Source organism: Canis aureus, chromosome 30 (assembly GCF_053574225.1).
Source record: "Canis aureus isolate CA01 chromosome 30, VMU_Caureus_v.1.0, whole genome shotgun sequence".
In the NCBI taxonomy this organism is placed as follows: Eukaryota; Metazoa; Chordata; class Mammalia; order Carnivora; family Canidae; genus Canis; species Canis aureus.
The window spans coordinates 24,773,490-24,794,836 of record NC_135640.1 but is presented as its reverse complement, the minus strand read 5'-3'; the positions used below and the strand labels follow the sequence as shown (position 1 = coordinate 24,794,836).

Below are 21,347 nucleotides of genomic sequence, written 5' to 3'. Positions count from 1 at the left end.
TGTTCTCTAGAGAGAGAGATGGCAGAGACAGAGAAAGAGTTTAGAATTATATACTAGTCCATGCTAACATTCATGAGTGTTTTTGCTAGTTTGCAATAAATCAGAATGACTCACCAGGAAGTATATGTGTGATCTTTGTGGTTCCAGAAGGGAAATATAGCCATTCCCAGTTGATTTACAATCATCTTCCATCTAAGATCTCTTGCCTTGAATAGCTAAATTTAACAATTTAACAGGTTACTAACACTATTCTCACTCAATGAGCATTACTGGATTAGCTAGAGAGGAAGGATATACTCAGCCACCAGTGGAGATAAACTCATAAATCAACCCACAACCTTACAGGAGACATCACATGCACAAAACACAAATAATCAGTGTTTCTGGATTTATTTGAGGAAAGTCAACCTATGTGAAATTGGAGAGCATCAAAAACACATTTTAGATATCATACTTAAAATTTTGACTGCAAATTAAAAACTAGAAAACTTTATAAGAGGCTACCTTTTGTCATCTATAGGAAAATAATACTTATTTCTCCACCCCCAGTACTCTCAAAACAAGGATCCAAGGAAGTAGTATAAAAACAATTCAACCCTATTCATGTATATTCCATTTTAAAACTAATATTTAAAGATTATCATTCTTCCTATAAATTTCAAATGGTCCATATTGCAATTCTCAAAATTACATTGCTAACATTTGTATTTCAAAATTAAAGCATAGGTTTCATAGCCATTAACCATCCTTCTTATGATCCATGACTCTGTGACATATATAGGGCACTTAAATCTCAACAAAAAATGAACACTATATATTGTATGAGATAAAATATTCCTGAACAATTTGGGAGTAAATGAATTTCTGTTCTCTTTAGGAAAACACTGTTCATCCCTTTCTAATTTATAGAAGATTGCAAAGATTGCTCAATTAAAACACAAACAAAATCATATGAAGAAACATTTAGATAGAACAATTCATGATAAAAAGATTAACATTTTCAGCAGATATCAGAATGCTTTTTTTCTCCTTTTAATAACAAGATCTGATCAACTGCCACGTTCAGTGAATTATAGTAAAAATAGCTATTGTGCTTTGAGAATTCATACCAGGTGCTGTGCCAAGAGCTTTGCATACAATATCACAATGAATTCTTGTAAGAATTTGAAAAGTACTGCTATTATCTTCAATTTACCAATGCAAATTGACAATTACAGAGATGAAACATTTTGGTTAAGCACAAAAATCATTAAATGATGAGGATGGTATTTCAAACTGGATCTACCTTAGTTCGGAGTCTCTGCTCTTCTCCAGTATATAAGGATGTCTGTTAGCTCTTAAATCTTGGAATCCTCGGTTTCCAAATTGTCTTCCTGTTCCCTAGCTCAGACAAGCATCATGTCTTTTTTTTTTTTTTTCCAATTACTACAAGCACCTTCTTATTGATTTGCTGTCTCCACAACATAAATCTAATCAAGTTATTCACTACTCTATTTCTTAAAACATGTCCAAGTAAGAAAATTGATTACCTGGCCTCTGCTTCCCTTTGTAGCCAGCCCTCAAAACTTCCTCATTCATAGGTAGTGCTCTAATTTTACTTTTTTTAGTTCACTGGAGATGCCAAGTTATTTCTTGACTTGATACCAATGCCTGCAGCACTCTCCTCTGCCTGCTTTCCTCAGACAGTACTCTGTCTTTATATCTTAACTCAAACATCACATCTTACTAAAAAAAAAAAAAAAAAAAAAAAAAAGAAAAATAGATCTTACCTGCAAAGCCTGCTTAGGTGCCTGTCCCACAAATGCAACCAGGTCATACACTACTAGCTTCCTTGATTTGACAAGTAAACATATTAGTTAGGGAAATTTGGACATTTCTGGAGAACAATTACCATTGGTAATCTAGGAGATGTCCCCATGGTTCCACTGTATACTATATTTTCTCTGTTCAGGAACTGAATACTAACACTACACTCAATTTCTCTGGAGTCATTAGGCTTGTCTTGTAATAACTTTTATTCAGTGTAACTCAAATTCACAGACAGCTGGCCTCCACTGAATTTTAAGTAAGTAATTAAACCTAGATATGCATTTTTTAAAAAGCAAGTTCCTAATTGCTCCATCATTATGGAACAATGCCCTCACTCCTCGATCTACCTTGTGCTCTAATTTGAAATTTTAACACACCACATTTCATCTTTGTTTATAAGGCATTAGATGCATGTAAGGGGTAACATAATCTAGTGTCATCTTCCCTGATCTTTTAATGTATTCCCCTACTCCAGTCTTGGATGTTGTCCCTTGATGCAGCTCCACAGTTATGTTGTTCTTCACAAGGCATGACAGGTAAGATAGCAATCTGTTGTCTAAATATTCTCTGTTAATTTTCCCTGGGTCCTGATTATTTTCACTGAGAAGGCTCCCATGACCACAGTCCAGCCAGATTTAATGACCCTCATAAATAGTAATATGTACTGCAAGGTCTTATTATTAAGACTGGCACTAAGAAACACATATTCGAGGTTGGTTTCTTAATGTCAGAGATGAATAAAATCAGGAATTAGCCAGTATATTCTTTGGAGGTAATACAAGAAAATGAAAAGCAACCAACTATTTCTTTTTCATGATTTTTTAGGAATCTCTTATATAATCATGAAGAATTAATGGTATTTTGAATGGTATTTTGCCCTTAGACACCAAGATAATGTAATTACATCCTGACCATTACAAGCTTCCCCACAAGGCCCTCAATACACACAGGTCAAAATATAGCAAATATTTGCCCCAAGACCAGACCAAATTTCAGCTGAACACACCCAGTTAATGCTAAGTGGAACAGAAAAATCACATAGCCATGCCCTGCTTGAGTTTTTGATCTATAAGGTCATGAGATATAATAAAATTCCTGTTGCTTTAATCCATTAAAAAAAAAAAAAAAACTATCCCTATTTGGTGCTATTATTCCTACTGTTTTCTGTAAAAATGGTGAAACTTACACACCTAATGTTTAAAGGGCACAAGGGACCATTCTCTTCTCATTGCCAATGACAGTCTTAATATTGACCAACCCCTACTGAAGAGTTGGGGGCTTATGGTGAACAGGTGTTGGAAAGCAACCATTAACTGAAAATTTGAAGTATATTCTCTTTCTTAAAGGAATTAATTCTAGTTTTAGTTAATAAATTAACCTTCCAGTAATAAAACTAATCTACATATGGATAAGACACTTAATTGTATCAAGTTAAGAACCTAGAAGACTGTGAACCGATATTCCAATGAGTGAATAATTTTTCTAGAAAATGTATTAAAAATCAGCTAGAAATTACACAGTGACTTAAGCAAATATTAAATGAAACTTTATTTTTTTGACACAAACTTTAATAGTTCAGATATGTTTCAGAATATATTTAGGTCAGGTAGCCCCAGTGGCTTAGTGGTTTGGTGTCGCCTTCCGCCCAGGGCGTGATCCTGGAGACTCGGGATCGGGTCCCACGTCGGGCTCCCCGCAGAGAGCCTGCTTCTCCCTCTGCCTGTGTCTCTGCCTCTCTCTCTCTCTCTGTCTCCAATAAAAATAAAATCTTTAAAAAAAAAGAATTTATTTGGGTCATTTTCAAACCAGTATAATGACAAAAAATATTTAATACAAAAGACAATCTTTCTTGCCCTTGGCATAATACAAAACTATTAAATAAAGAAAAAAAGGAGTGTATTTCAGTAATGTTAAAAATTAAATTGTACTTATTACACTTAATATATTTTTTCAACAATATGGGCTCTTTAAATAAAAGTGTTGCTTATGAATCCACCAGATTATGTTGAATTACAGATATTAAACCACTGAATTTAATTTTATTATATACCAAAAGAAACGTATTAAGTAACTAAATTCCAGAAATATATGACACTATTTTTTATAAATATTTTAGAACCCTAAATGATATTTTAGATTACTCATTTTTTTTCTTGTTGACAATATCATTTTTTCTCAAAATATTTATACTAAAAAGATGAATGCTATTATTTACAAAATGATATTTTCAATACCAAACTTCACATATGCATAAATTAGAATTTTTTTGTTGTTATTTAACTCCACTTAATGATTATTTTGAGTCCCTATACTATCTAGAGGAAGAAACTATAATCTTAAGCATCTTTAGTTAAACTCAACCATTCTGAGAAGGTTTTCCTTCTCTTCTCTTCTCTTCTCTTCTCTTCTCTTCTCTTCTCTTCTCTAGTATTGAATTGAAGATTCTGTGGACTTCTGTGATATTATTGTGGAAGAGGTAACTTCTTGTACAAATTGTGTACTATTGAGTTAATTCTGCCATTCCACCTGTTTCTTGGGGAATATGGTATCTTTACATTTGCATTTGGTCTTGATTTATGAATCAAGGTCAAGACTAAGATGAAGTGATTAAGGCATCTAAGGCAAAAAATTTAAGCGGCACTCATATGCTAGTCATTCAAGTACCAACTCTGAAAATATATATACCTATATGACATTAACTTGAAGCTTCCCATTTTCAAAATTAAAAAAGAAATACTCTTTCTTGCTCAACTTTTGGTAACTTTAAGGGGAGAGTTAAATTCTACTACTTTCCTCTTCATTTTTCACTTAAGCTAAAATTTGGTCATTTCCTCCCCAAAAGTAAATTTTAGAATATTATATACTTACCTCATTAGTTTTAAGACCATTTGCAAACCACTTTCTCATGGAAAAAAAATTAGAACATGAATTTCTTGCCTCCTAACCAAAACTCATAATTAAATTGCTTAAAACTGGTGGTTTAGAGAAAAAAAAATAAAGCAACAAGGTAAAAAACACATTGCATATAGAGGAAAATAAAGGTAAGGATGACAGATGTTTTCCTCTCATAAACAATGGAAGGTAAAAGACAGTGGAACAACATCTTCAAAGTACTGAAAAATGTCACCTTAGAATTTTATATGAAGCAAAATATTTTTAAAAATGAAATGAAGGTAAATTAAAATGTTTTCAGATATCTAAAAGCTGGAAGAATTCACCATAGGCAGACTTGTACTACAAAATTTTCATAAAGCCAGTGTTTGATCTGATACTGGAGTCTGGCCATTTCTTCTCACCATAGGACTCCAACAGTCTTTGCTCTGGAACTCCCTATTTAAAAGTCAGGAAATTGTGTGTCTAAACTGCTTCCATACTTACAGGTATCAAATCTGTAATGCAGTCTGAAGAATTTCATTGCCCTAATATGTTTTATCTACATTTCATTTTTCATGTGCATTAATCCCTTAATAGACTTCTTGGTCTCATTGCTCCAGAGAACTAATTAATGTGCAAGCACACACACATACATACACACCTTCAAAAAGTCAATAAATCAGTCAATTTTTAAAATTTTGGTTGAATGATTGTAGACCTTTAAATGTAGACTGCAAATGTGGACTTTTAAAAATTTGGTTGAACAATTTTCCCACTAATTTGATAAACATAGATGGCAATTATAGCTGATTTAAGCCACAGAAGTTTTTGTTTGTTGGTTGGTTTTTACTCTCATGGATGCATAGAAATTGTTTTACTCCAATTTCATGGGTTATTTATTTTACAATTAAGCATTATATGTAAAGAAATCTAATGAATTCTATAATAAGGGATCTTTGTTTTTTTTTTTGTTTTGTTTTTTTGTTTTTTTTGGATCTTTGATTTAATCCTTTCTATCACTGATTTTAAACTTTCAGATTTATTTATTTATTTATTTATTTATTTATTTATTTTTAAAGATTTTATTTATTAATGAGAGACAGAGAGAGAGAGAGAGAGAGACAGGCAGAGGGAGAAGCAGGCTTCATGCAGGGAGCCTGACGTGGGACTCAATCCCGGGTCTCCAGGATCACACCCTGGGCTAACACAGTGTTAAATTGCTGAGCCACCTTGGCTGCCCAACTTTCAGCTTTAAATAATGTCACAGTGTGCATGTAAACAACTATCTTAATAATTACTCTGTAGGGAGAAAAGTCACAGTATAGCAGTTATTGGACTTGGTTTCTTTTATTGTTGTGTTTTATGTTCCTCTTACTGTAAAATCATTTCTCCTTGTATTTGGAATAATGTATTTTGGATATTTTTATAGTAGTCTCCTCTCTCTCAATTTCTCTTTAGATTGTTATATTTTAAAGCACAAGTTTAAAAATCAAATTTACATTTTATCCTCAAGTCTATTGTATAATACCAAAATTATTATTGTTAATTATTATTATTATTATTATTATTATTATTTGCTTCCTCATATTTTCTTCTGTTGAAAAGTTTTATTTCTCTTTTCTTCTCTTTTCATTTTTATTCTTTTCTTTTCTTTCTTAAGGGGATGGGAGTAGAGGGGGAGGGAGTGAATTTCAAGCATGCTCCATACCCAGTGCAGAACCCAGATGCAGGGCTCAATCTTACAACCCTGAGATCATGACCTGAGTCAAAATTGGGAGTTGGATGCCTAACAAACTGAACCACTCAGGTCCCTATAAAGTTGTTCCTTTCTTTTGCTCTTTCTTTTTTCTCTTTCTTTTCTTTTATGATTTACTTATTTATTCTAGAGACACAGAGAGAGGGTAGAGGGGAGGGGCAGAGGGAGAGGGAGAGAGAAATTATGTAGACTCCACACTGAGCACAGAGCCCCACATGGGACTCAAACACCTTAGCAGAAACCAAGAGTCAGAGCCTAAACCAACTGCACCAGTTAGCCACCCTTACAGTGATTTCTTAATCTACATATTTTATAAGTATCTATCAAATGGTTTTAACTTTAAAGTTTAAATTTACTCCTAAAATATATGTGTTTAAACTTTTGACTTTAATTTTTTTTTGTTTGCCTTAAACCAAAATATACATATGTTTTTGTTTTAAAAGATTGGGTAGGGACCCCTGGGTGGCTCAGTGGTTGAGCGTCTGCCATTGGCTCAGGTTGTAATCCCAGGGTCCTGGGACTGAGTCCAACATCAGGTCCCCTGCAGGGAGCCTGCTTCTCCCTCTGCCTATGTCTCTGCCTCTCTCTGTGCATGTCTCCCATGAATAAATAAATAAATAAATAAATAAATAAATAGTTAAAAAAAAGTAAATCCATCACTATTATTTCTGCAGAAATCAAAGGCAAAGAGGTGTTATTTAAAATGACAGAAACAGAAAAACAGATCATTCTAAAACTGGAAAAATATTGAAGCAAGATGAGAATGGTATAAATATTCCATTCACCAGAAAACTAACCAAAAAATTACTGCCAGTAATAATATTCTTTTGTAATTAAGGTAAAATAAATATATTTAAAAGCCAAATGAGCAGGGGAAAGGGAGAGGAGGATGTGGGAGGGAGAGACAGAGGGACAGAAGGAGCAAGGGACAGAAAAACAGAGACAGATAATTAGTAACTGCATGAAAGAAAATGTTGGAATGTACTCTTTAAGCAGGAGAAAAATGGAAGGTAAATAAGATATATTTAAATAAATATTGACTGAAAAACAATAGAAATGCCATGTGGAATTTAAAATATAGACTTAATTAAAACACAGAGAAGTAGCAGGATATTCTTGTGGAGGAGGAAATGAAAGGTCAGCACACCACCTGGGAAGATAGTCCAAGGTTGCCATTTATGTAATACTCTTATAAGTCAGAGATATTTTTATGTGTCATCATCTCCAATAAGACCGTTATTATCAAACAATAACAAAATGTTACATGAAAGATCTAGACGAATAGATGGAATAAAAGTAGAAAAACAGGAAGCAATACAAAATAAGCACATGAAAGAGAAAAATATGCCCCAAGAGAAACAAAAACCACATATTAAGATGACAGATTTAAATCTACATGTATTAAAATTACACTAACTGGAAGTGACTACATGTACCACTAAAAAAAAAGACTCAGAATAGGGAAAAAAAAAACTAAACTAAACTAATAGAAGAGAAATATCAAAGCTTTATCAATAGTGGTTAAAAATAATAAATGTAAAAATCAATGAAAACACCATCTATTCCACAAGTTAGGATAAAACACCAAAATATGTCCACAGAATCTAGAAAGAAGAAAATAAGAAAAATGAAATCACAGAGTTAAACATTTTTAAAAATTGTATAATAGAATGAACAAAACAAATAGTTCTTTGAAAAATTCTAAAACTGGTAATAATTTGGTGTGGTAAAATTTAGTGATATTTTTACCTGCCATTTACCTACCGCCTAAGCACACCTTAGTTTTTAGTATTTCCTTCTGTGGAATTATATTAATAATAAGATTTTTTTTCTCTCTCTCACCTGCATTTTCCAAGTGTATATATCAGATTTACTCTTCTGTGCCTAAAACTTCTCATTTTAACAATGCAATGGTGACATGTTCCAGATCAGCTGCTAATGGCTCCTAGCCAGGTAGCCAGATGAGAGAATGAGTAGGAGATATTAACTGATTGATGGGGATTGAGGGAGAAGAAGGGGGTTGCTAGTTAATGTGAATTCTGGAGACAAAGTCCAATGGACAATGCTTACACATGACCTTGATACATGTAAGGGCTAGACTTAGTCTTTCCCCTTCGTTGTACCATATACTTCCTGATTATCTCTCTGCATTTCATAATTCTGTCTCCTTTTGTCATAAAAAGGATTGAACTAGGTTCTTTCATGAAGTGATTTCTAGGCTTAAAGCTCTATGAAATAAGCTAAACCCATTTAAAAATGTGTACAGCATGTGTGTGTTTGAATGTCCTCAAATTGCTAGTTACATTACCATGGTCAATTATACTTGGCAATTGAACTTAATTGAAGATGAAAGCACATTAGGTTTTTAATTTAAAAGTCATAGGTAAAACCATTCTAAAAATCCTATTTGAATAGCAAACTGGTGATGTTTCTCTCTATGTGCTGGGAGTTTATGGTACATTAAGCTGTTCACTCATGTAATTAGAACAATAACAGGATGAGATGTTGTACCAGGTGATACACGATAGCACCTCCCATTTATCTCTACTAAGATTTAGATTACGAACATGAAATTGCCTTTGAGAACACTCAGGGTAAAATGTTTCATAAAAATACATGAGAGAGGAAATATTCTTCTCCTCTTAAACACTCTCATAAGATGATGGCTACATCAGCCACCAAATTGTCAGACAGGAATTGATAGTTTCTTGTTTTCTTCTACAAGACTTGATAAGTCAAAAAAAAAAAAAAAAAAAAAGACTTGATAAGTCACTACATCATGTCTCTTAAATAGTTCTCACGTTTGGCACTTTTCCTCCAACCCTGCTGGTCCACCATGGCTCAGTTTCTTTCCTCGACTCTTTCACATTCATCTTCCACACTGTTGAGAAAGTGACCTTAATTATGCCACACAGTGGTTTAAAGCATTTGTAAGTTAGGCTAATTCCAAATGCTTGCATCACCTACAAGCCCCAATCCTTTCTTCTCAGCCATCTTGCTCACACACATTTTGTTTCAGTCATGCTGTTGTTGACATTGCTGATGCCCCAGGCATTATTGACGCTGATTCTGAACATCATGGAAATTACATGGAAAGACAAAAAATACCCTACACTAGTATATTTGATCTTACACCTGAGTAGACTGTAGGATCCAGGGGAAACTCATATTCATGCTCACTATTTAAAAATTCCATTATGTCTGTGTCTGGCTGGCTGTCTTACCTGAAATTTGCATTAAACCAACATTATTTTCCTTCAGTGTTTTTGCTGTGCTTCTTGTTCAGAGAATGGGGTCTTGTAGTACCATAAAGATGCAAGTAAAGCATGTGATCATTATCTCCACAAGTTGTTAATCTGTCTGAATAGAAGCCGTAAACATATACCATAGTGACCAACCAGTTGATGATGGTGTTTATCAGCTCAACATGCAGATGTAGCATATATTTTTAATGACACATTTTATCGCAAACTCTAAAAATTATGTCTGGTGGAAGCATTTGTAATTTTTGGGTTTTTGTTCAGGTTATATCCACTTCCAAATGTATTAACAACAGTCATCAGGGTACTTTAAATTAATTATATTTTACATTAGTGCTCAATAAAGTTTATTATGCTACCATTGTAATCGCCATGACTTTCTTTATAATAACACAGCTATTGTAGCAAATACCACCTATAACAATTTTTACAATCTCATGCAATACCCTGATCATTTCAGGCATGGCACAATGATATATTTGTCACAGTGTAGATGACCATACAAATGCGTAATTTTGTACATTCATTCACACTGTGGTAAAGACAGCATTGTTCTCCGCATGAAATGCTCAGGCTATCACATCTAACAGAAGATTATTTAAAGAAAAATAGTTTAAAATAAAATAACTGCTAGCAATAACTTGATTATAAAGATATATCAGTAGAATATGCTTTCAAATTGAAATATCACACAACTCAGAGTCTAAGATTCAATTCACATCTTTAAAAAAAGGGGGGGGGACATATTTTTCATTTTAATGGTCCACTTTGTGAAATAGATTTTAATATAAATAAAAGCAATAAGACCTGTTGTTTCAATAACTATTTCAACAAACTTAATAAAACTAAGCCATTGTACATCCAGACAAAATTAAACTGTCACACTAAAAACAATAATCTGTCAGTAATAGAAAACCATTCTCCTGTTTACTTGCTAATTGCTTGAAAGGTATACCCATTTATCTTTCTCCTAAACTTTTATGAGGTATCATAAACCATAAGTTGATATCCTTAATTTTTTCTCTCAGATTGGAAATGGCCACTTTAAAAAATTATGTTTTGTTTTAGTTCCACTTTGAAATAATGGAATATGTGAGCTCAAAGTGGCCAGAATAATAGTAGGCAAATTTTCTCATATCTTTATTTCTTCAAAGCTTTGAAACCCATGACCCTCAACATCAGAGTGTGTGCTATTCAGAACGTGCTTCTTAGGTTACTTCTGCCCTTAATCATTCCAAAGGGGAAAGAAATAGGTGTGAATTAGTAAGGGGTTTTCACTGATCTAAACCTACGAGTCACTTTCTGTGACTCACTTTCTATGACTTCCTCTAGCTATTTCTTTCTGGGGCTTTTGCTGTCAGAAGTATCCTTTTTCTCAGGGCACTGGGTTTCTACTGGTAAAGGGTTTATTTATTTACTCTTGCCCCAAATACTCATTTCTCAGAAGGCCTTAGTTTTTCCATGATTTTCAGGCTTGTTTGATACTTCTTGTTGACCATCCTTAGGTTTCATGCTTCCAGTTCTGCACATTAAGATGCATAAAGTACACATCTCTATAGGTGAAGTTTTTCTCCTGGTACCCAGGAACATGGCATTTGCTGACTTGCTAAATATTCCACTTGATTATGTTCAGTGTGGCTGTCCCCTGGGGTTATTCTAAAACACAGGAGGTGTCATTTTAGTTTAGAAAAAGTTTATCATTATAGATGATCGCCAATTAGTTTTTAAAGAGATACTTTAAATGTGAAGCACTTCCTAATACAGGGCAACTTTATTTGATATGATATGATATGATTTGATATGAGTACAATGATTTTTTGAATTTTAGGTAAAGTATACTGTACTGAAGTCTTCCTGATTTTAGCTGAAGAAGGAGTATAATGCTTCCATTTTGATTTTGTTTACTTGTTTAAATGGTCATGTTTATGTAAATGATAATGTATCATAATAGAATCTTTAAGGACTAAAAGTTCTAAGTAACACAATAGCTTTTTTTTCACTGACAAATCTTGATATTAAGCATAAAATATAGTGAAATCTCATGTCAATGTTACCCTTTTCAATTTCAGTTAACAATTAATATGGATTTGGCAATGATAAGTATCAGTAAGCCTCATGGGGGTGACTTCAATATTAATGATGTAGGGAGATCTATTACTCTTTATTGCTACAAATTAATGATACTTTTTAAATAGAAACTTTGATAGGTAGTCATTATTTTTAACTGAGGGGATGATTCCTTGGATTTTTTTCTTTTTTCCCCTAACAAATCAAGTGGATAGCCACGGGTTTATCCTCATGATTGATCCTTGAATTGGGATGTGGAAGTTGGCAACTCTAGTCCTTGAATATAAATTATCTAAGTGGTGCCCCATCTAAATGCCATAACTTCTATCACCTTCTGCTTAGGTTCTTCACACAGTCATAGCTCTTGCCCATTCTTTGAAAGTATTTGAGTTTGCAAATAATCAATTTAAAAGCGCACATCCCTCAGTGAAGGTTGCTGAAGGGGAGGTGGGGTTGGGGGGTGGATGGAGTAACTGGGAATTAGGCATTAAGGAAGGTACAGGATGTGATGAGCACTGGATGTTATATGCAACTGATGAATTATTGAAAACTACATCTGAAACTAATGATGTACTATGTGTTGGCTAATTGAATTTAAATAAAATCTTTTTAAAAAATAAAATTAAAAAAATAAAAGTGCACATCCTTAAAAATGACCATTAGTCCCTTTGTGGCCTGTCCTCTAATTTCCTCTCCATTTTTAAAAGATTTTTATTTATTTATTTTACAGAGAGAGAGCATGTGCATACTCACAAAAGTGGGGATGTGGCAGAGGGAGAAGGAAAAGCAGGCTCCCCAATGGCAGGGGGAGCCCCCCGACGTGGGGGTCCATTCCAGGACCTGGATGGAGATCATGACCTCAGCTGAAGGCAGAAACTTAAACATCTGAGCCACCCAGGTGCTCCCCTTTCATGTTCTTTATAATCTCTAGGCATATGTCCTTTGTATATGTTATCTTTCTTTCTGAACAGCACTTTCCATGCATCACTTTAAACCATTACTCTTTAAAAAATAAAATAAACTATTACTCTTATATTCTTAGTACATTATGATGACTCTGCTATAGTCAATGAATAATTCAAAATATGCATAACTTAAATGCTCTTGTTATGTACCGGTACCAACAAGTGTTTTATATAAATTTTTCATGTATCATCATCACCTTTAAAAAATCTAAAATTATTTATAATCACAATCAGTAGCATTTCTTAAGAGCTTATTATATACTAGGCTCTATGTGAACTGCTCTCTTCATATTCTTTTTTAATAGAAATAAAAACATTTAATGTTTAAGCAACTTACCTAAGTTTAAAGCTATGAAATTACAGAAAGTAGGAGAAGTTTGGTCAATAGGTTTACTATCAATTTCAACCAGCTAGTGGGGCCCTTGTCTTTCTTTTCTCATAAATCCCATTTCTTACAGGATTCCACCCTCACCATTAAATGGATACTTTTTATGTCTATATTAATTTATTGTATTCTGACAGCAAAAACTAGGTTCATGGATCAGAGGCCAAAAGATTATTTATTTATAGAAGATCTTAACATGAGTTTTCTATGCCCCATTTCTGCCTTTTGTTTTAAGGAAGAATCAGGAAATGGTTGCTAGCAGGGTGCAGGGAAGGAGGCCATAGGCAACTTGATTGTTGGCTTCTGTTTTTGCTCATGCCCTCCTAAGGAAAGGGAAATGGCTCATTGATTTCTGGAACTGGGGCAAGGCTTTGGGCTAGAGCAGCTGTTACTCTTCTAGAGCCTGAAGGAAATGTGTATCATTTACTGGTACAAAGATTACTTTCTCTATGTTTCCCAGATCACTGGCCACTATTCTACCAAGATTTCAGCTGCTTTAAAGATTCGAGTTGGGGTCAAGACTTCACCTAAGTGTAGCTCAACTGAATATGCTTGGGAACTTCAAGGAGAGAAGGGTTTGACTTTTTATTGTTGTGCCCAAGATTGCGAATCCAAGAAACCACCGTGGAGCCGACACCAATGCAAACACACGAGGGTTTATTTACAAGCTCGAGCTTGGGTCCAAGTGCACCCAAACACACGAAGGTTTATTTACAAGCTCGAGCTTGGGTCCAAGTGCACCCGACACAGCGGAGCAGGGACTTGGACCCCGAGACTAAGACGTGTAGCAGCTTTATAGGCACCAGTGGCCAATGGGATACACAGAAAGTTGCACAGTCATGTCGGTCCACACGCAGGTGGCCAATTGAATTACACCTTACCCTATAGTATCCATTTGAGCTGCCCTATTACTTTGGTCAGAATTGGCGTGCAGTTTTGGCGGGCACAAAGCAGGGTTACATTGTTATGAGCCGATTTCTGATTAGGATGTGCCCAGCGGCTTGACTAGGGTGGGGCAGCGCCTTAAGCAATAAGCAGGTCATGTGAGGGTCATACGAGAGGTGGGAATCAGTGTAGCACAAAATGGAATCAGTCCTGCTCTGCTTGTCCAGGGGTAGGGGATTTTTGTTAAATTTCCTGGGTCCCACATTTATAGCTCTATTTGGTACAGGCCCTCAAATGCCCACCCTCTTGTGGATGCTGGGTGCAAAGATAGCTGAGGTACCAAGAAATGTAAGGTTGAATATGAGGGAGCAAATCTATGATCCCTCAAGCCTGGGCATTACAGATGCTGAGATGTGGATGCTACACAGATGAAAACAAACTGTGGGGCAAGGAATCAACGGAGAGAGAGAGAAAGTCTTTGCCTGCATTAGCTATCCCTCACCTAGCATTTGCCACTTCAATTCCACCTATTTATTCTCTAAGCTCTGGCCCGGAGATAACAGGATCTCTGGGCAGCTATAACTTAACTCTTGAAGCAGTGACTTTCATTGCTAAGGCCTAAAGCAAAACATAAAAAGTTACAATGTTTTATTGTATAGTTTCATTGCTTCTACTTAATATATGTTATTTGCCAATTGTATGTATATTTGAATTGATGTGTTCTTTGCTTGTAAATTTCCCATCTCATAAGCGCCAGAAGGGACCATCCCAACATCTCAACGGAAGAAAGATGCAATTAGAGAAGTACATTATGGGACAAGCTCCTTTGTCACTTAAAACAGCAAATGAGTTATGGTTTAATGCAAGTACCTGTAATTTCTGAGGTCTAGTAGTCAGGGAAAAAATTGCTATGTTTCTGGATACTTACCATAAAAAAGGGAAGCGGTGTGCAAAAGGTAGCAGCAGGAGATGTTGCTTTTGGGGTTTTGTACTTGGATTTGATAAAGCTACTAGCCACATCCCTTTTCAAAAAGCAGCTATTGGTTTGAAAATGAGTTCTTGTTGAAATCCAATGCCTGACACATAGAAATGTAATGACACTCCAGCTTGAGATAGGCATTCCGGGCTTTATAACTCTCAAGGTTTAAGAAACTCAAAAAACATTTCCCTTGTCAATAGGATATGCTATAATAAAGAATGCTGCAAGCTGGGCCCCAGAAGTAACTTGGTTTTAATTTAGAATGTGGCAGCTATCGCTCATCTTTATCATTTCTAAATGTGACTTTGGTCCTTCGACTTTAAGGTTATATAAATGATTGGGAACATAAGATGATTACCTAGCAAGTGAAATAAAATACATGGTACAAAAAATATTCATATTGCAACTGCCCCATGAAAGACAGCATTTTTTTAAAATTTGCTCTTTTTTTCACTTAGAATATAAACTAGGAATTCAAGGTAAAGTGATGGTTTAACATGTTTTAAATTATTCTAAATTGAATGCAATTTCAAATATTTATAAGATAAGTGGGAAAAAAGGAAATTGTATCCAGTGACAGGATAAATATTTACAAAATATTTTAAAAGCTTCCTATTGGACATAATGGCTAGGAAAGAATTTTATTGTTTGGCAATCATTCCTAAATTCATCCCCTCAATCAGTCAGCAAACGTCTGTAATATGCAACATCATAATATGAGAGTTATGATGAACATGGAGGTGGATAAGTTACAGTACTTATTTCAAGCAACCTAAGGTCAAATGTGAAACACAACATTGAAAGTATTTGGGTTAAATCTTTCAATATTTGGGTTAATACTTATGTTATAATTGAATATAAACAAATGTGATGAAATGCACTTTAACATATACATGATGATATTAAATTAATACTATCAAATGTAGCAAGAGAAATTTATTTAATTGTGTCTAAAAGAGACGGAAGAGAAACAATAAGTAAGTAATCTATTTACTTAGAGATTCTTTCAAGTATTGAATTGTCTATTCAAAGTATTGAATTGTCTATTATTTTCCATGAATGATGATGAAGTGAGGGAATTCTCTATTGTTTTCTCTTTATCACCTGTTAGGATTTGGTACGGAGAAAAAGTATCTGATTACATTAAAAAGATTTATTTTATTTGTTTGAGAGGGAGAGAGAGAGAGAAAGAGAGAGAGAGAGAGCCTTATGTGTGCTTGTGGGAGAAGGGGTAGAGGGAGAGGCTTTCAAGCAGTTTCTGCACAGAGTGGGAACCCCCACAAAGGATTTGATCTCAGGACCCTGAGTTTATGACTTGAGCCAAAATCAAGAGGTGGAGGCTCAACCCAATGGGCCATCCACATGCCCCAGACTGCATTTATGATCATTCTGCAAGTTGTAGTTAAACACAAATGCATATAAGGAGTTCATTTGTTAGGAGTGGTCAGAAGAATAATGTTCCCTCAAAATGTCCAAATCCTGATCTCCAGAGCCTATAAATTATGTAAGGTAAATTAAAGTTGCAAATGGAATGAAGGGTATCAATGGGCTAGACTTAAGCAGAGAGAGCAGTATGGATTATCCAGATGAGCACTCTGTAATCACACCAATCCTTGAAAGTAGAATCAGATGGCAGAAGAGGAGAGTCAAATGGAAATGAGACCACAAAGAGATGGTCAGAGAAATACAACTCTGCTGGCTTTGAAGTTGGAATAAGAAAGCCATGAGACACAGAATGTTGGAAGCCTATAGGAGCTGGAAAACAAAAGAAGTGCATTTTTCTCTAGAATCTCTAAGAAAAAAAAATAACAGTTCCCCCAATACCTTGATGTTTAACCCAGAGTGACCCCATAAAACCATAAGATAATACATTTGTATATTTTTAAGTCAGGAAATGTCTGGTAATTTGTTATAACAACCACAGAAAACTTATAAGGATTGAGAGTTCCGTGAGGTTTGTATGCACAGAGTAGTTTGAAGCCTATAGGTAGATAAATATAGAATGATTAAGAAAGCTCTTGACAATGTTTTTGTTTATTAAATAGACTATATAGGAGAAAACAGTTGAGAGAAATTACTCTAATAAAATGATATGCTCTTCTCTCAATGACACATTTTTTTTTTTTTAATTCAAAGCTGACTGTATTGGGCAACCAATGGCAATGGGTGATGAAATGAACTTTACATGATAAGCTACAAGTATAAGAGATTTAATGTTGTATTTAAATAAGCTATCAAATGAGACCTGCAATTTGCAATGTCTCGCATTATTACTTGATATAACTGGCTCCTGATCAGCACCTGAGGAAGAGAAAAAAAAATAGACTTGGGGACTACACCAAGGAATAAAACATCTTCGCTTGTTTTCTTTTCTTTTTTTTTTTCTTGTTTCTTTTTTTAGGTATAGAGATTTGGCTCTGTGACACCAGCAACATTGTAGCTTGCTGAAAGGGAAGAGGTCCAGGTGTTAACTGAGATTTAAAGGAGACCTCTCAATAACATTAATCTTGTTAATTATAAAGAACCAACTTCTTGTTTCATAAAATCCAAACATAGCTACTGAAAAAATATTTTTACTTTTGTTATAAGGCAAATACCTTGCTTTGTAAGTGTGACTCTCACCAGCTTCTAACCCCCCCCCCCCTTTTTTTTAATAATGTGTTTCTGGACAATTTAGTATTTTTAAGAACACAACTAGTATTATTATAGCAAATAAGACTATCCCATTAAATGTAATATATATGATTATTTGCTATAATATTACCTTCATGAATACTATGGCAAAGAAAACCAGTGTAGCTAGCCAAATTTTAAATGCACCTGGGAAAAATAACTCATACTCTTTTGTAAAGCAGGTGGTAGCTATTTGTTGTTGTGGCATCTTGAGGCTGAGGACCTGGAATTCCACTGTGGTTAGATCTGCCAAGTGGGAGTTATTATGTCACAACTTTAGTTCCGAAATAAACAAATATGTATCTCCTGTCACCTCCCTACATAGCCAAAAAAATACAAAACAAACAAACAAACAAACAAACAAAAAAAAACAAAAAAACAAAAAACCAAAAAACTGTAATATAGATGAGAGCTCTGAAGTTATGTCAGGGATGAAAACAAAGCATCTTCTATCCTCACCTGTACAAGGTGACCATTTGCAAGGTGACTTATATTTAAGGTTTATTTATTTATTTATTTATTTATTGGGGGGGTTGCACACACATGGGGGAGGGGCAGAGGGAGAGGGAGAGAGCTCTCTGTTGAGTGAGGATTCCTGATGTGGGGCTTCATCCCAGGACCCTGAGATCATGAGCTGAGCCAAAATCAAGAGTCATCCACTCAATGGACTAAGCCATCCAGGCACCCCTGCAATGTGACTTTTAGGAGATAGATGGATGACCTTTGAATGTCAGTAAATGATATTTCAGTATTTTCTAAGTTAATCCGCAGAGTAAAGAGGTTATATGTGCTGCTTGGGTCACCTGGCCCTGAAACTGATCCTTCTGCTGAACTTGTTTCAAACCACTCAAGTTTATGAGGAATGAAGGAGCAACTAAGAGAGAGGGGGAGAATGCTAACAACCTTTCTAGGCATGGGAGCAAGGGAAAGGCAAATGCAGCTCTTGTGTGGATTTTCCTTAATTTTTACTTATACTTCTAGTTGTCAGGGTGAGTGTATTTTGAAGATAGAATAAAAGTGGAAAGAAAAATTGAAATGACAAAAAGGGACTAAGAACAAAATTATTATAGCTTATATGTTTCCCTCCTCTAAGCAAAGTCGCATTGTTATTCAATCCTTCAAAATTCCATCCTAACACTGAAACTGTCATATTTTTGAAACCTAAATCCATATGTTCCAGAATATTCAAAGACCCTGCAAGGTTGATAAAGTTTAAGTTTGTCTCTAAAATAAAATATATTATTTTTAAAAGATTTTATTTATTTGACAGAGAGAGAAAGAGAAGGCACAAGCAGGGGCAGTGGCAGAAGAAGAGGAAGAAGGAGAAGCAGACTTCGCACTGAGTAGGAAGCCTGCTGTGTGCCCCAATCTCAGGACCCCAAGATCCTGACCTGAGCTGAGGGCAGATGCTTAACCATTTCAACCACCCAGATACCCCTAAAATACATTCTTAGTAATTAAACATTTGTGACTCGAGTTCAATTTTCATGTTTATAATACTGATATGTCATCAGGGAAATACCATTGATCACAATTGTGCATATAATTATGTGATAGTGATGTAGGGACAAGTTAGGGGTAGGTGGCACTAGGAAGGGAAAGATAAGGGAAGAGTCCCAGAGTCAGGGTCCTCCCCATCCCAAAAAAACAGAGGTAAGACAGTAAAAAACAGAAAAATAAACCTGGCTCCCTAGCTCCAAAACATTAGGGAGTATCCCCTTTCATAGCTACTAGGGTCACAGAAACCCCAGATGTAGAGGAATATTATGGAGGAGATATTAATCAGAGAAAAGGGAACACCTTGTTTGTGCTCATGTTATTTATAAAGAACCATCTTGTTCCAAGGCCACCCTGTTTGTTCTAAATATAGACATGATATTTACAAATCCACCCTGATATTGACGAGAAATTTACCAAGTTCCCTGTTCAGTTTCCTATAAAAGAGATTTAAAAAAAGCCCTCAGTGACAACCCTGTGAAGACCCCTCTCACTTTTGAGAGATTTCTCTGTTTCTTTGCTTAATAAACTTCTATTGCTTTGCTTACTCTCTGTTGTCTGTGAGATTCCTTCTTTGACTCCATGAGACAAGAACCAAGCTCTCCCATATCAATAGTAGATAATTTAACTGTAAATTGTTTTGAGAAACTGATAGTAAAGAAAATTTAACTTTAAAAAAATACAAGATGGAAAATACATAATTCTTAATGTTTAATTTTTTTATTAAACTATTCTGATTATTTTGCCCTTGGTTTCATGAGCCATGTGAACCATAAAAAAAATCATTTTGATAAGAATGATAAATTGCTGCAATTCTGAAATTTAATAGGCAAAAGTAATTGCATTCTCTCAAATAACTTGCAGACCATGTTTCATTAGAATGCCACATAGCAAGTATTTATTTTACAACAAAGAGCACTTAAAGTTTGCCTTAACTAATATAGTTATCTGAAACAGTGAAGACAAGAAGGACCATCTTTAGTTTTTATAGTGGAAACCTAAGATTTAGGAGAATAGCTTTATGTTAAAGTACTTGTCAACTCCTCTTTCTCTATTATTCTCTATTTCAGTCACTGGAATGGAATACATAATACAGCCTGTTGGATCTCTGACCCTCAAAACCTCAAAGAGAGAAAAATCTCACCTGTGAGGTTTAAGGAGAGATCAGTGGCTCCTTGCTCCACAAAATGACAGTGATGTGTTTATATGTATGCTGGGACTGTATATTTTTTAAGATACATATTTTATTGTATTTTAAAGATTATTTATTGATTGGAAACAGAGAATGCTAACCAGTAAAGAAAGAGATAAAGATTCCTCAAGCAGGCTCCTGGCTGAGCATGGAGCCTGAGGCTGGCTCAATCCCAGCCCCTTAAGACCTGAGCATAAATCAAGAGTCAGATTCCCAACCAACTTAGCCACCCAGGTGCCCTGGTTTCCTTCCATTTTAAACATTTGGTCCTGCAGGCACACTGTTTGCAACCTAGTATTCATAAAGGAAGTAGTTCACTAAATGCATGCATAAGTGAATAAATTAATAAAATAATGAGGTCAGTTGTACCTCTAACTTAAAAAAAATCTGTGCAATAAGAAAAATTGAGCCAAAACATCTGGCACCAAATGACACAAATACAATTTATGAAGGTTCTTACTTCAAAGACTAGAAAATACCACATGGACTGATGATACTCTATAGTTTTTACAAGAGACATAATCATTTTGGCAAGAATGATCAAAGTTTATGTCTTTTCATTGCTAAAGCAAAACTTTTTATTAGAAAATTACTTGTATTTAATGGTCATGTAGAAATTTCTTGGAATGTAAATATAGCAAATTTTAACATGATAGTTATGCAACAGCATGGCCATTCCAGGAAGCTATATGAGGAAACCAAACCATCATTCTAAATTAATTCAAAGGCCACTGCCACAGTTTTTTCCTCAGTTTTAGTCTTTACAACTTTAATGCCTCATTTGTATATGTATAAGTATACTAAAATTTTGCTTTCTTTTTTTAACACTCATATCGTTCTTCTAGAATCAATAGTCTTCTTCGTGACCTATGCTTTAAAATATCCTTTAAGGAGGTTAAATTTCCATATTGGAAAAGATCTCTATTCCATGAAATAGATTTTTAAATGTTCATTTAGACTTCTCTCCTGTTTCAGAGAAAGTAAATCAGGGGGCTGTTCTTGAGA

At 34.7% G+C, this 21,347-nt stretch overlaps 1 long non-coding RNA gene across 17 annotated transcripts in view; it reads right to left on the bottom strand.

Annotated features, from left to right (window-relative positions):
- Positions 1-3,355: 3,355 nt before the first annotated feature.
- The window catches only part of LOC144301786 (uncharacterized), a 48,777-nt gene continuing 30,785 nt past the window's right edge, over positions 3,356-21,347 (bottom strand). For 3 of the 17 annotated variants that reach the window (XR_013368670.1, XR_013368669.1, XR_013368673.1), the window contains one exon: positions 3,356-3,577. This is a non-coding gene — a long non-coding RNA (uncharacterized LOC144301786). Of the gene's footprint in view, positions 3,578-7,926; positions 8,044-9,240; positions 9,321-9,663; positions 9,800-10,392; positions 11,356-12,519; positions 12,607-12,645; positions 12,769-17,292; positions 17,421-21,347 lie in introns of those variants that run through there. The other 14 variants (XR_013368659.1, XR_013368663.1, XR_013368661.1 and 11 more) reach the window with 12 other exon arrangements.